The sequence below is a fragment of the Gopherus flavomarginatus genome, chromosome 24 (assembly GCF_025201925.1).
Source record: "Gopherus flavomarginatus isolate rGopFla2 chromosome 24, rGopFla2.mat.asm, whole genome shotgun sequence".
Classification (NCBI taxonomy): Eukaryota; Metazoa; Chordata; order Testudines; family Testudinidae; genus Gopherus; species Gopherus flavomarginatus.
The window spans coordinates 5,351,437-5,361,164 of NC_066640.1; the positions used below are offsets into that span (position 1 = coordinate 5,351,437).

The following is a 9,728-nucleotide window of genomic DNA, read 5'->3' on the forward strand; positions in this document are numbered from 1 at the left end:
CCCCCAGCCAGCCCCCTTCATCCCCAATCCTCATTACACTTCAGCCACCCCTTGGTCACTCAGCCTGGCCGTCAGTGGTTTGATCTGCACCTGTGGGTCCTAACCTAGCTCCAGGGTTTGTTTGTATCGATGCTTCAGAGAGGGGTGGGATTTTCTGCTGCTCTGGTAAAATCAATGCCACCTCCCTAGTAGTGCAACAGTTCTGGCCAGTGAGCTGGAGAGAGCTGCTGTGTAGCGGCATTATTGTCCTGAGCGGACTGACAACACCCATAGGAGCACCTGTCCCGAAGCACAACTGCCCCCAGGCTTGGGGGAGCGTGTAAAGCGTTAGCTCCACCGGCTCGGCACAGCAGAACCTTTGTGGGTGTAGATCAACTGGCACAAGCTAAATCAGTCTCACCCATTTAAAACCAACAGGAGAGTCCACACACCAAAGCTGCTCTGATTTAACTAAACCAATTTAAATGTCACGGGTGCAACCTGTGCGTGTCTAGACGAGCCCGAGGGGGCAGCGCTCAACGCATCCCACCTCGGCAACAGGCGAAGGCGGCTTTCAGTTGCCTAGCGATAGGCGAGGGAAGCCTGCCCGTTGCCTAGCAGAGGAGACGCGTGGGTGACACTTTCATGCAAGGAAGGAGAGAGACTCAGGCTATGTCTACACTACAGCCGCTACGGCGGGCCAGCGGGAGTGCCACAGTGCAGAGGTGGAAGTGGGGGGGGGGGTCCCACAGGTGTAGTTAATCCCCCTCTCAGAGGGACAGCAGCTGGGTCCACAGAAGGGTGGGTGCTCAGGGTGCACGACCGGTCACAGCTGTGGGTGACATTGCTGGATCAAGCCACTCTTGAAACACAGACGAGGCCTCGCTAGTGAGCCGCTGCGCACCCCGGGCTCGCTGGCGGAGGTGGGATGTTCCTGCTTCTGGCGTCGCTCGAGCATGGCACCAGTTTTCAGACCCCGCCGGCTGGAACCCGGGGCTGACGCACCCCGGAACGGCTCAGGAACTGCCAGGCAGAGCTTTTACAGGGAGCCAGGCAAAGTGTCTTGTGTGCGACTGACAGACGCTGGCCCGCCAGGACAGGCCCATCCAGCCAGCAGCAGGGCAGGCTTCCCGGGTGCTGTGCTCAGACTTGCCTGGGGCAAGAGGGCCTTTCTGTGCCATTTGGGCCCTGGCCTCCCTGCACCAGCTCCTGGGTGCTAAGTCTGCCATTGGAAGGGGCAGTTTGCACGTGGCGACACCTCTCGACTGGGAGCTGCCTGAGACCAACAGACTCCATGTACACAGGCCCCTGGGGGCCGCTCCTTGCAACCCCTCCTGAATTCCATCCGGTGACCTGGAGTTCTTTACCCAGGAGCCGTCCTCCCAAGCAGCCAGGCCCAGCCCCCCCCCCCACCGCCCCCCGGTTACAGGGTCCCCCTCTGGGGTCTTTGCTCTGCACTTGGAGGTTCAGCAGACTAGTGTAAATGAGGCTGGCATTTGAGCTGCATTTGCCAACCTAGACAATGGTAACAAAGTTTTCTGTGGGGCATTTCCTAGGTTTACCTTTTAAAGTGACCAGGATTCTTTCATGGGGTGCAGGAAATCTCCTTCCACTGCCCCCGGGACACAGTGTAGGCTCATGTATCTGTGTTTGGATCAGACCCATCTCTAGCTATAAATCCCAGCCACCTAGCAGCAGCATGCACAGGGTAACCATTCAGGGCACAGGGTGAGCTCCACTGACGGGCACTAAAGTACCAATATGGCCCCCAGTAACCGTGGTGTATTTATCCTCAATGCCCCATGAGGAGGGGAAAGTATCCATGGCAGTGGAGATGCTGAAGTCAAAGAGTCTGAGGATCTAGATCCACAAAAGGGTTCAGTGTCTAACTGCTATTTTAGGCACCTAAATCCCAGAATCAGGCCCCACTGGGATTCATAACACACACACACACAATCAGCTGCTGCTGAACCCTTTAAGTGCCTAAACTTAACTTTTATAGATAGGGAAACTGAGGCATCAAGCAGTGAAGGGATTTCTCAAAGCTGCCGCAGCCTCGCTCTTTAGAGCTAGGAACAGAACCCAGTGACCCAACTGCCTTCGGTCACACTCAAGTGAACAGGGGAAGATGCTCAGCGGCTTCCAGGAGGTGCCTGGTGTCTTCATTCCCCAGGTGGAGAGGGCCTGTCCCACCCCCCATTTCCAGTGGGGAATGCTGTTAGCCACTGGCACTACCTGGTCTTCAAAACCAAAACACAACAGTTGTATAACGGCAGGGCTCCATATGCAGGTGCAGAGCTGTTCCGCTGACTCATGCCAAGAGGCAGAGCAGATGTGACCCATTATCCCCACTCCATTCCAAAGGCAGAAGGTCTTGGAGCCAGGAGCTGGAGACAGTAGGTCCTGCAGAGAGAAATGCCACTGAACCTGCTCAGAAAGTAGCTGCAGAGCTCAGGGGTCTATCTGCCAGCCAACTTCTACCTTGGCGATTGGTTACTATCATTAAGGAGGGGTTGCCAATGTCTTTAGCTTCTGCAGCCAGAGCTTATTATCCATAGCAGGGCTCCTTATGTTCCTCCATTTTCCCCCTCACATCCCGCTCTATTTCAGGGACTCCCTGCACTTCCCCTATTTTCTCCCTGGCCAGGGGTTTGTGTGGCCCCTCTTCATACCTCCTCCCATACCCGTGTCAACCCCTGTGAGCAGCTGCGTGCACTCCCAATCCCCCAGTGGCAGGGTCCCCCATGGTTCTGTGTGGCCCCCCATTCCAGCCGCATCCCCCATTTCTCCCTCCATGTCAGGGGCTACGTACACCCCCCACGCCCGTGGTGTTCAGAAGTCATTGCATTACAGACTTACAGAGAAGTGCCATCCCGCTGAGGGTCAGGCCTCATGAGCTCAGTCAATGGAAGCTCGGCCAGCAAGGTGGGCAGGCACCCGAAAGAGGGCAGGGCTGGGTCCGATCAATATTCTTTGGATTGGGGACTGCCCTGCTGAAAGGAGGATGTGGGAAGAGGGAACAGACAAGCTCGAAAGAAGCATCCCAAGAATTAAATGTGTCACGAGTCAAAATATTTCACTGACTTCTTTTTTTTAATAAAAAATGTATTTTAAAATACAGCACCAAGACAGTGCAACGTTTTCAACCCATCCTTCCAGGCCAGCGACCTGAAGAACAGACACCTGGTTAAAAAAGGGACTGACCAACCAACCCCACATTTTGCAAAAGAAAGTTCCCAGGAGGTCTGCTCCCTCCCAGCACCCCGCTCCCGCCTGAGAAGAGACACAGGCTCCTGCTGTCCTGCAAATGCCCAGGATGGTTCCCATCCAAGAACCGGCAGGCCAGTGACCGACACACTCCTACAGCGCTTTGGGCTGGATCTGCCCGAGTTCCACCAGCCAGCCCACAGCTCCGATTCTCTTCCCCGGCCTGCGCCCACAGCCAGCGCCTCAGTTTAAAAGCCGCATCACCGTGTGTTCTGAACCCAGAGGTTGTTGAAACTGAACATTAAACAGGGTGGGGGGACCCCGCTCGTTACAGCATCTGTGCTAGTCACACTTCACTCAGCTCAGCCCCCGTGCTGGTTTTTCATGGATCAGCACAAGATCTGGGCTCAGGACATTGCAAAGGGTCTTGTTTTGATATATCATGTCCTCCCCTGAGCAGAGATCCATGGGGAGAGGGATGCGGGAGGCATGGACTGGAATCCCACCCCCTGCTGGCCAGGGAGCACGAGTGCACCCTCCTGCAAACCCTACACGTGGGTTCCACCCACTGGCTTCTCACCCGCACAGGACACATATGGGAGCGCAACACCCACTATGCTTCCCAGGGTCCACTCCCCCTCCTCCACTCAAACAGCAGAATTGCCACAGTCAAGCTGTACGGTTTGACCCACAAACTGTTAGACAAAATCTAGAGCTTCCTGCTGGCAGCATCAGAGAACCCATCTCCCTCCGAAGTGGCAGGGATCCTCCCCACTCACAGCTTGATCCTGAACAGGGAACATGCGGCTCCTGCTGGGAATAGAATCTGCCACTGGGTGGGGAGTGGGAGGTCAGCCAGCAAAGCGAAGTTTGGTGATGCAGCAACCAGCTCCTAACACAGCGTCCACCAGCTTCCCCTGCAGCCAGAGACACCGAGAAATAGAGGGGAACCATCAATGGCACATAGCCAGCCTTTTCGACTGCTTTTCTTCCCCTACCTTGTTTCAGCCCACGATCCCTCGCCAGCCCTGACGAGACAGGCAAGCCAGTATAAAACCCAGAGCCCCCTGCATTAGAGATTGAGCCTCCCAACCTCAGCTGGGTTCAACAAACAGGAGAAAGGCCCCGTTTGCCCTTCCATGAGGATTTCTTGTGGCCTCTAAGCAAACTCAGAGCCAGTCCCGGTGGAGCGTTAGAGGAATTTCTGAACCGACACTGATCCAGTGGGCTTGAAATTTGCCAAACCAAGGTCATTCTTCCCTAGCTGAGGTGTGGACGTCAGAGATCGCAGCCTCGTGGTTGGGTTTGGGGAAGCAGCTGGCAGGGGGTTGGACTAGATGACCTCCTGAGGTCCCTTCCACGCCTGATATTCTAGGATCCTGGTGAGGCACCCCCAGTCTGTCTTAAAAAATAACCAGTTGCTAGAAACGGAGGCAAAAAGGTTCTTTTACCCATTCCTAACAAAAGAATTGATTTGGCAACAATAAACCACTCCCCAAAAGTTCTGTCTGCTAAGAGCCAGCACCCCCACCCCACCACGCAGGGCCTTGACTTTGTGGCTCTTTGAATAAACACAGAGAACGACCAGACCAATTAACCAGATTTCTCTTTGGAAAGTGGCTTCTGTAACATTAAACCTCCTTGACCTCCCAAGCTATCCCTGCTCCCCAAGGAAACGTTCAAACAGGATCCAGTTCTCCCCAAGCTCACTGCCCCTCACGGGAGGGGGAGAAGCTTTGGTTGCCCAGACACAGAGCACCTGTTGTTTTGCAGCATGGCCGAGCGTGGTGCAAACCGTGCCCAGGGATCCCTTTACCTGCCTCCCAGGGCGACCAGACAGCAAATGTGAAAAATTGGGACGGAGTGGGGGGTAATAGGAGCCTATATAAGAAAAAGCCCCAAATACTGGGACTGGCCCTATAAAATCGGGCCATCTGGTCACCCTGCCGCCTCCTCTACAAAGGAATGGGACGGCAGCTCAGCAGCCTTATGCACCCGATTGGGAAGGGAAGTAAAAACTACCTCTCCCTGACAATGCCACTTGGGGAGATTCAAGGGGGCCGAATCCAAGGACTCCAGTGGGGATGTAGCCAGGATGCCAAGATGAAACCTCTGACTCTTGCCCTTCTAACAGGGAGCGTAGCCACTAGGACTTGGGATACCTGGGTTCTATTCCCAGCTGACCTTGGACAAGTCACTTCCCCTCTGTGCCTCAGTTTCCCCCCATGTATAAAATGGTCATGATACTGACTCTCCTTGGTCCAGTGCTTTGAGATCTAGGAGGATAAGAGCTACGGGATTATTCTCGTAAGGGCCACGGGCTCTCTGCTGAGCATGAGGCGCCAGGCCTGGGTTTTAGGTCTCGTCCCAAAAGAGGGCTCCTCTGTCAGCACAGTTCTTCTTAACGGGCTGCAGTGGGCTGGGAGGGAAGGGCGCCACCCATTGCCTCAGCACTCCCTACAGATCCGCTGGCCTCCAATGGCCCCAGGCTGACGCTCATTGGCTGAGAGGCTTATGGGAACAGCTCCCTTAGGCCAGGGCCATGCTAACCCTTCAGTCCTCCAGGCCAGTTGACATTAGTACTCAGCCCCTTTATGGCCCTTTGCATCCGAGGATCCCAAAGCACTTAACCTCGGCTTCCAGAGGACAGGGGACCACCATCTCAAAGCACTTAACCCTGGCTTCCAGGGGACAACCCTCCCAAAGCACTTAACCTCAGCTTCCAGGGGACAACCATCCCAAAGCACTTAACCTCGGCTTCCAGGGGACAGGGGACCACCATCCCAAAGCACTTAACCCTGACTTCCAGGGGACGACCATCGCAAAGCACTTAACCTCCTTCCAGGGGACGACCTATTCATTTTTGGCTTGGGGGTCTGAAATGCTCTTCCTTTTCCATACCCTGTGTCCCAGGGCAGAAGGGGAAGGGCCATGCCCTGAAAGCAAGCAGTGGGTCAGGCCGGGAGATTGGACAGAGGATAGGATGGGATGCAGAGGAGACCCCCTACGTTCCAGAGGTGGGCCAGGATCTGCGGGGCTGTAGGAAGCAGGGTATAAGCTCTATGGCATTTCTGCCATTCACTAGAGACAGGAGGTCATTTTATGTCCGTCTTTGGCACTGGTGCGAACGCTGCTAGACTAGCGCGGCCAGGCCTGGTGTGCACAATTCAGAGAGGATGTTGATACACTGGTGAGGGGTCAGAGAAGAGCCACGAGGCTGACTGAAGGATTGGAAAGCCAGAGTGACTCGGTTTAGCTTAACGAAGGGAAAGCTAAGACTGGGGGCAGGGGGGGACGACTTCGTCACAGTCGCTAAGTGTCTGCACAGGGAACAAATACTGACTAATGTGGGGGGAGGGATAGCTCAGCGGTGAGCACTGGCCTGCTAAACCCAGGGTTGTGAGTTCAATCCTTGAGGGGGCCATTTGGGGAACTAGGGTAAAAATCTGTCTGGAGATTGGTCCTGCTTTGAGCAGGGGGTTGGACTAGATACCTCCTGAGGTCCCTTCCACCCCTGATAGTCTATAATGGGTTCTTCACTCCAGCAGAGGAAGTCGCACAGGACCCAACAGCTGCAGGTTGAAGCAAGACAAATTCTGACGGGTAGTAAGCTGCATGTTTCTAATGGTGAGAGTCATTAACTATGTGAACAACTCCCCAAGGGTTGCGGTGGCTTCTCTGCCACTATTCTAAATCAAGAGTGGCTCTTTCTATAGGCTCTGCTCCAGGAATCAGTTTGGAGCAGGTCTCTGGCCTGTGCGATGCAGGAGCTCAGACCAGATGATCCCAATGGTTCCTTCTGGCCTTCACATCAGCAGAACATAAGAGCGGCCAGACTGGGTCAGACCAAAGGTCCATCTAGCCCCGTGTCCTGTCTTCCAACAGTGGCCAATGCCAGGTGCCCCAGAGGGAATGAACAGAACAGGGAATCATCCAGTGATCCATCCCCTGTCACCCATTCCCAGCTTCTGGCAAACAGAGGCTAGGGACACCATCCCTGCCCATCCCGGCTAACAGCCATTGACGGACCTGTCCTCCAGGAACTTTAGTTCTTTTTTGAACACTATTATAGTCTTGGCCTTCACAATACTCTCTGGCAAGGAGTTCCACAAGTTAACTGTGCGTTGCGTGAAAAAATACTTCCTTTTGTTTTAAACCTGCTGCCTATTTATTGATCCCTAGTTCTTGTGTTATGAGAAGGAGTAAATAACACTTCCTTATTTACTTTCTCCACAGCTGTCATGATTTTATAGACCTCTATCATATCTCCCCTTAGTCACCTCTTTTCCAAGCAGAAACATCCCAGTCTTATTAATCTATCCTCATAGGGCAGCCGTTCCATACCCCTAATCACCCTTTTCTGAACCTTTTCCAATTCCATTATATTTTTTGAGATGGGACAAACACATCTGCATGCAGTAAGTAGAAGCATTTGAAAGGTCAGGCCCAAGGACACATCTGGTGCTTCTCTGCAACCAGAGGTCAGAAAACATTACAAAAACCTCACAGCCCGAGCATGAGGTTAAGAGTCACCCTGCTGCCAGTGTACTGAGGGGAAACTGAGGCACAGAGAGACACTGCTTGCCTGAGATCTCACAGCAAGCCGGGGCTGAGCTGGGAATAGACCTCAACTCCCAGGCATGCGCTGCAATAGGCAGAGCTGTACAGACTGGCAGATGGGGTGCAAACAGAGGAAACTCCAAATTAAGTGTGGACCGGGCCAGGGGCAGATCTAGCTTTGAAATTCCCATGTGTAATCCTGCGTCTACGAGCCACTGAATACTCCGAAGACCTAAGCACCAATTATGTCCTGTTTAAGCCTAAGCCACATGGTTGATCTTCTGCCTAAGAGGTCAATTTCACATATAAAAAAGTGCCACCTCTTGTTAAATCTACTTAGCAAGGGCCTCTGAGACAAGCAGATCCGATTTTGGACCTCTCCCCCTGTGACTGGGGATGGGGGGGTGTCAGGATAGGAGGATTTGACTTAACACAGAGGCTACACAGATTTTTTTTAAAAAAAGACAGGAAGGAGACAAAAGAACTGATCAACAGCTTTACCTCCAGCCGAAATATACAAAGCACAAAGAACTGCTTTCCAAACACCCCCACACCCTCCCCCTGATAGCACGGGTGCCAGCTGGCTCCTTGTCACCCAGTCAGTCGTGGTTCCAAACTGCTCTGTAAAAGTCACACTAAAAAAGTAAGGTTTTTTTTCCCCAAAAAAAGCAGCAGCAGCAGCAGCATTTTATTTTACAGTATAGAGATCTATTTTTACAACTCCAACTCTGACAGAGAAGAGACTCTGTAGAAATATCACATGCACACGGAATAAAGTTATTCCCTCTTGTAAGAAAAGAAACCATCTCGCCACGCTTATTAAAAATCACAAGCCAGAAAAATACCCACTTTGCATGGAATCTGGGGAGCCCAGATATAAACCTGCATCTTTTGCTTGCTCTTGGTTGAGACGGATCTTGGTTACACTAGGTATGGGCTTCTCAAACGGGGGGTCGGGACCCCTCAGGGGTCACAAGGTTGTTACATGGGGGGGATCGCAAGCTGTCGGCCTCCACCCCAAACTCTGCTTTGCCTCCAGCATTTATAATGGTGTTAAATATATTTAAAAGTGTTTTTAATGTATTGGGGGGGTCGCACTCAGAAGCTTGCTATTGGAAAGGGGTCACCAGTACAAAAGTTTGAGAACCACTGGGAGGGTGAAGGGATTCGGTCTTTTCCATACGGGAACCACCCTCCACTTTAACTGGGACCCATCCCCCCTTTCCATTCAGCAGTACGAGAAGAGGGCAGAACCCTCAGGAAAAAAGACCCTCGACACCCCTGTAAATCCAGAGTGACTCCATTGGAGTTCTAGATTTACTCTCCATGTAATCAAGAGCAGAATCCAACTGCATAGACAGAGAAATGCGGGGGGGGGGGGGGGGCGGTTGGGGGAGGGGAAGATCTAGGGCCCAGACCTGAATGGGAGCTTTGCATGAGTAAGGACAGCAGGAGTGGGCCCCTTGCAAGGTATGCTCCCAGGAACAGCAGCTGCAAGGAGATTATGCCCCCGTGACAATGGAGTTTGCCCCATTCCCTGCCCCCCTACCCTCCCTGACACTGGTGCCTTGAGGAACCTTCAGGGATAAAGGGACTGGATTAATAAAGACACTGAAAACCCACCAGGCCTCACCCCCAAGGAAACACCAGGCCCGGGAGGCAGAATACAAAGAACCTACAGCATCAGAGGGGCAAACACACTACAGCTTGGGGCAGCCTACGGCAGCGTCTGGGGCCCCAACTGCATCATATTTGTAAAGGGCCTATAAAAACAACCACTGTCGGGTGCCAGAGAAGCTGCTCTGCTGATGGGGCAGAGCATCCAGGGAGCCAGGTTCGCCAGCCAGGAGAGGTGGCATGAAGCCGTGTTACTAGAGATGTCCCAGGACAGCCTCTCCACACACTCCCGGGGGGTGGAGGCTGGGGGGCAGCCAGTCCAAAACGCATTTTCCTCCAAAGCAGGAGCCGTTCATTGGGACGGG

The 9,728-nt window shown here is 53.3% G+C and overlaps 1 long non-coding RNA gene across 1 annotated transcript; it reads right to left on the minus strand.

Moving 5' to 3' along the window:
* Positions 1 to 3,053: 3,053 nt before the first annotated feature.
* On the minus strand, positions 3,054 to 6,595 carry LOC127040092 (uncharacterized). Its single transcript, XR_007771359.1, has 2 exons — positions 5,984 to 6,595; positions 3,054 to 5,938 (listed from the first exon to the last, which is right to left on the minus strand). It is a non-coding gene; the product is annotated as an uncharacterized LOC127040092 (long non-coding RNA).
* Between the last annotated feature and the right edge of the window lie 3,133 nt (positions 6,596 to 9,728).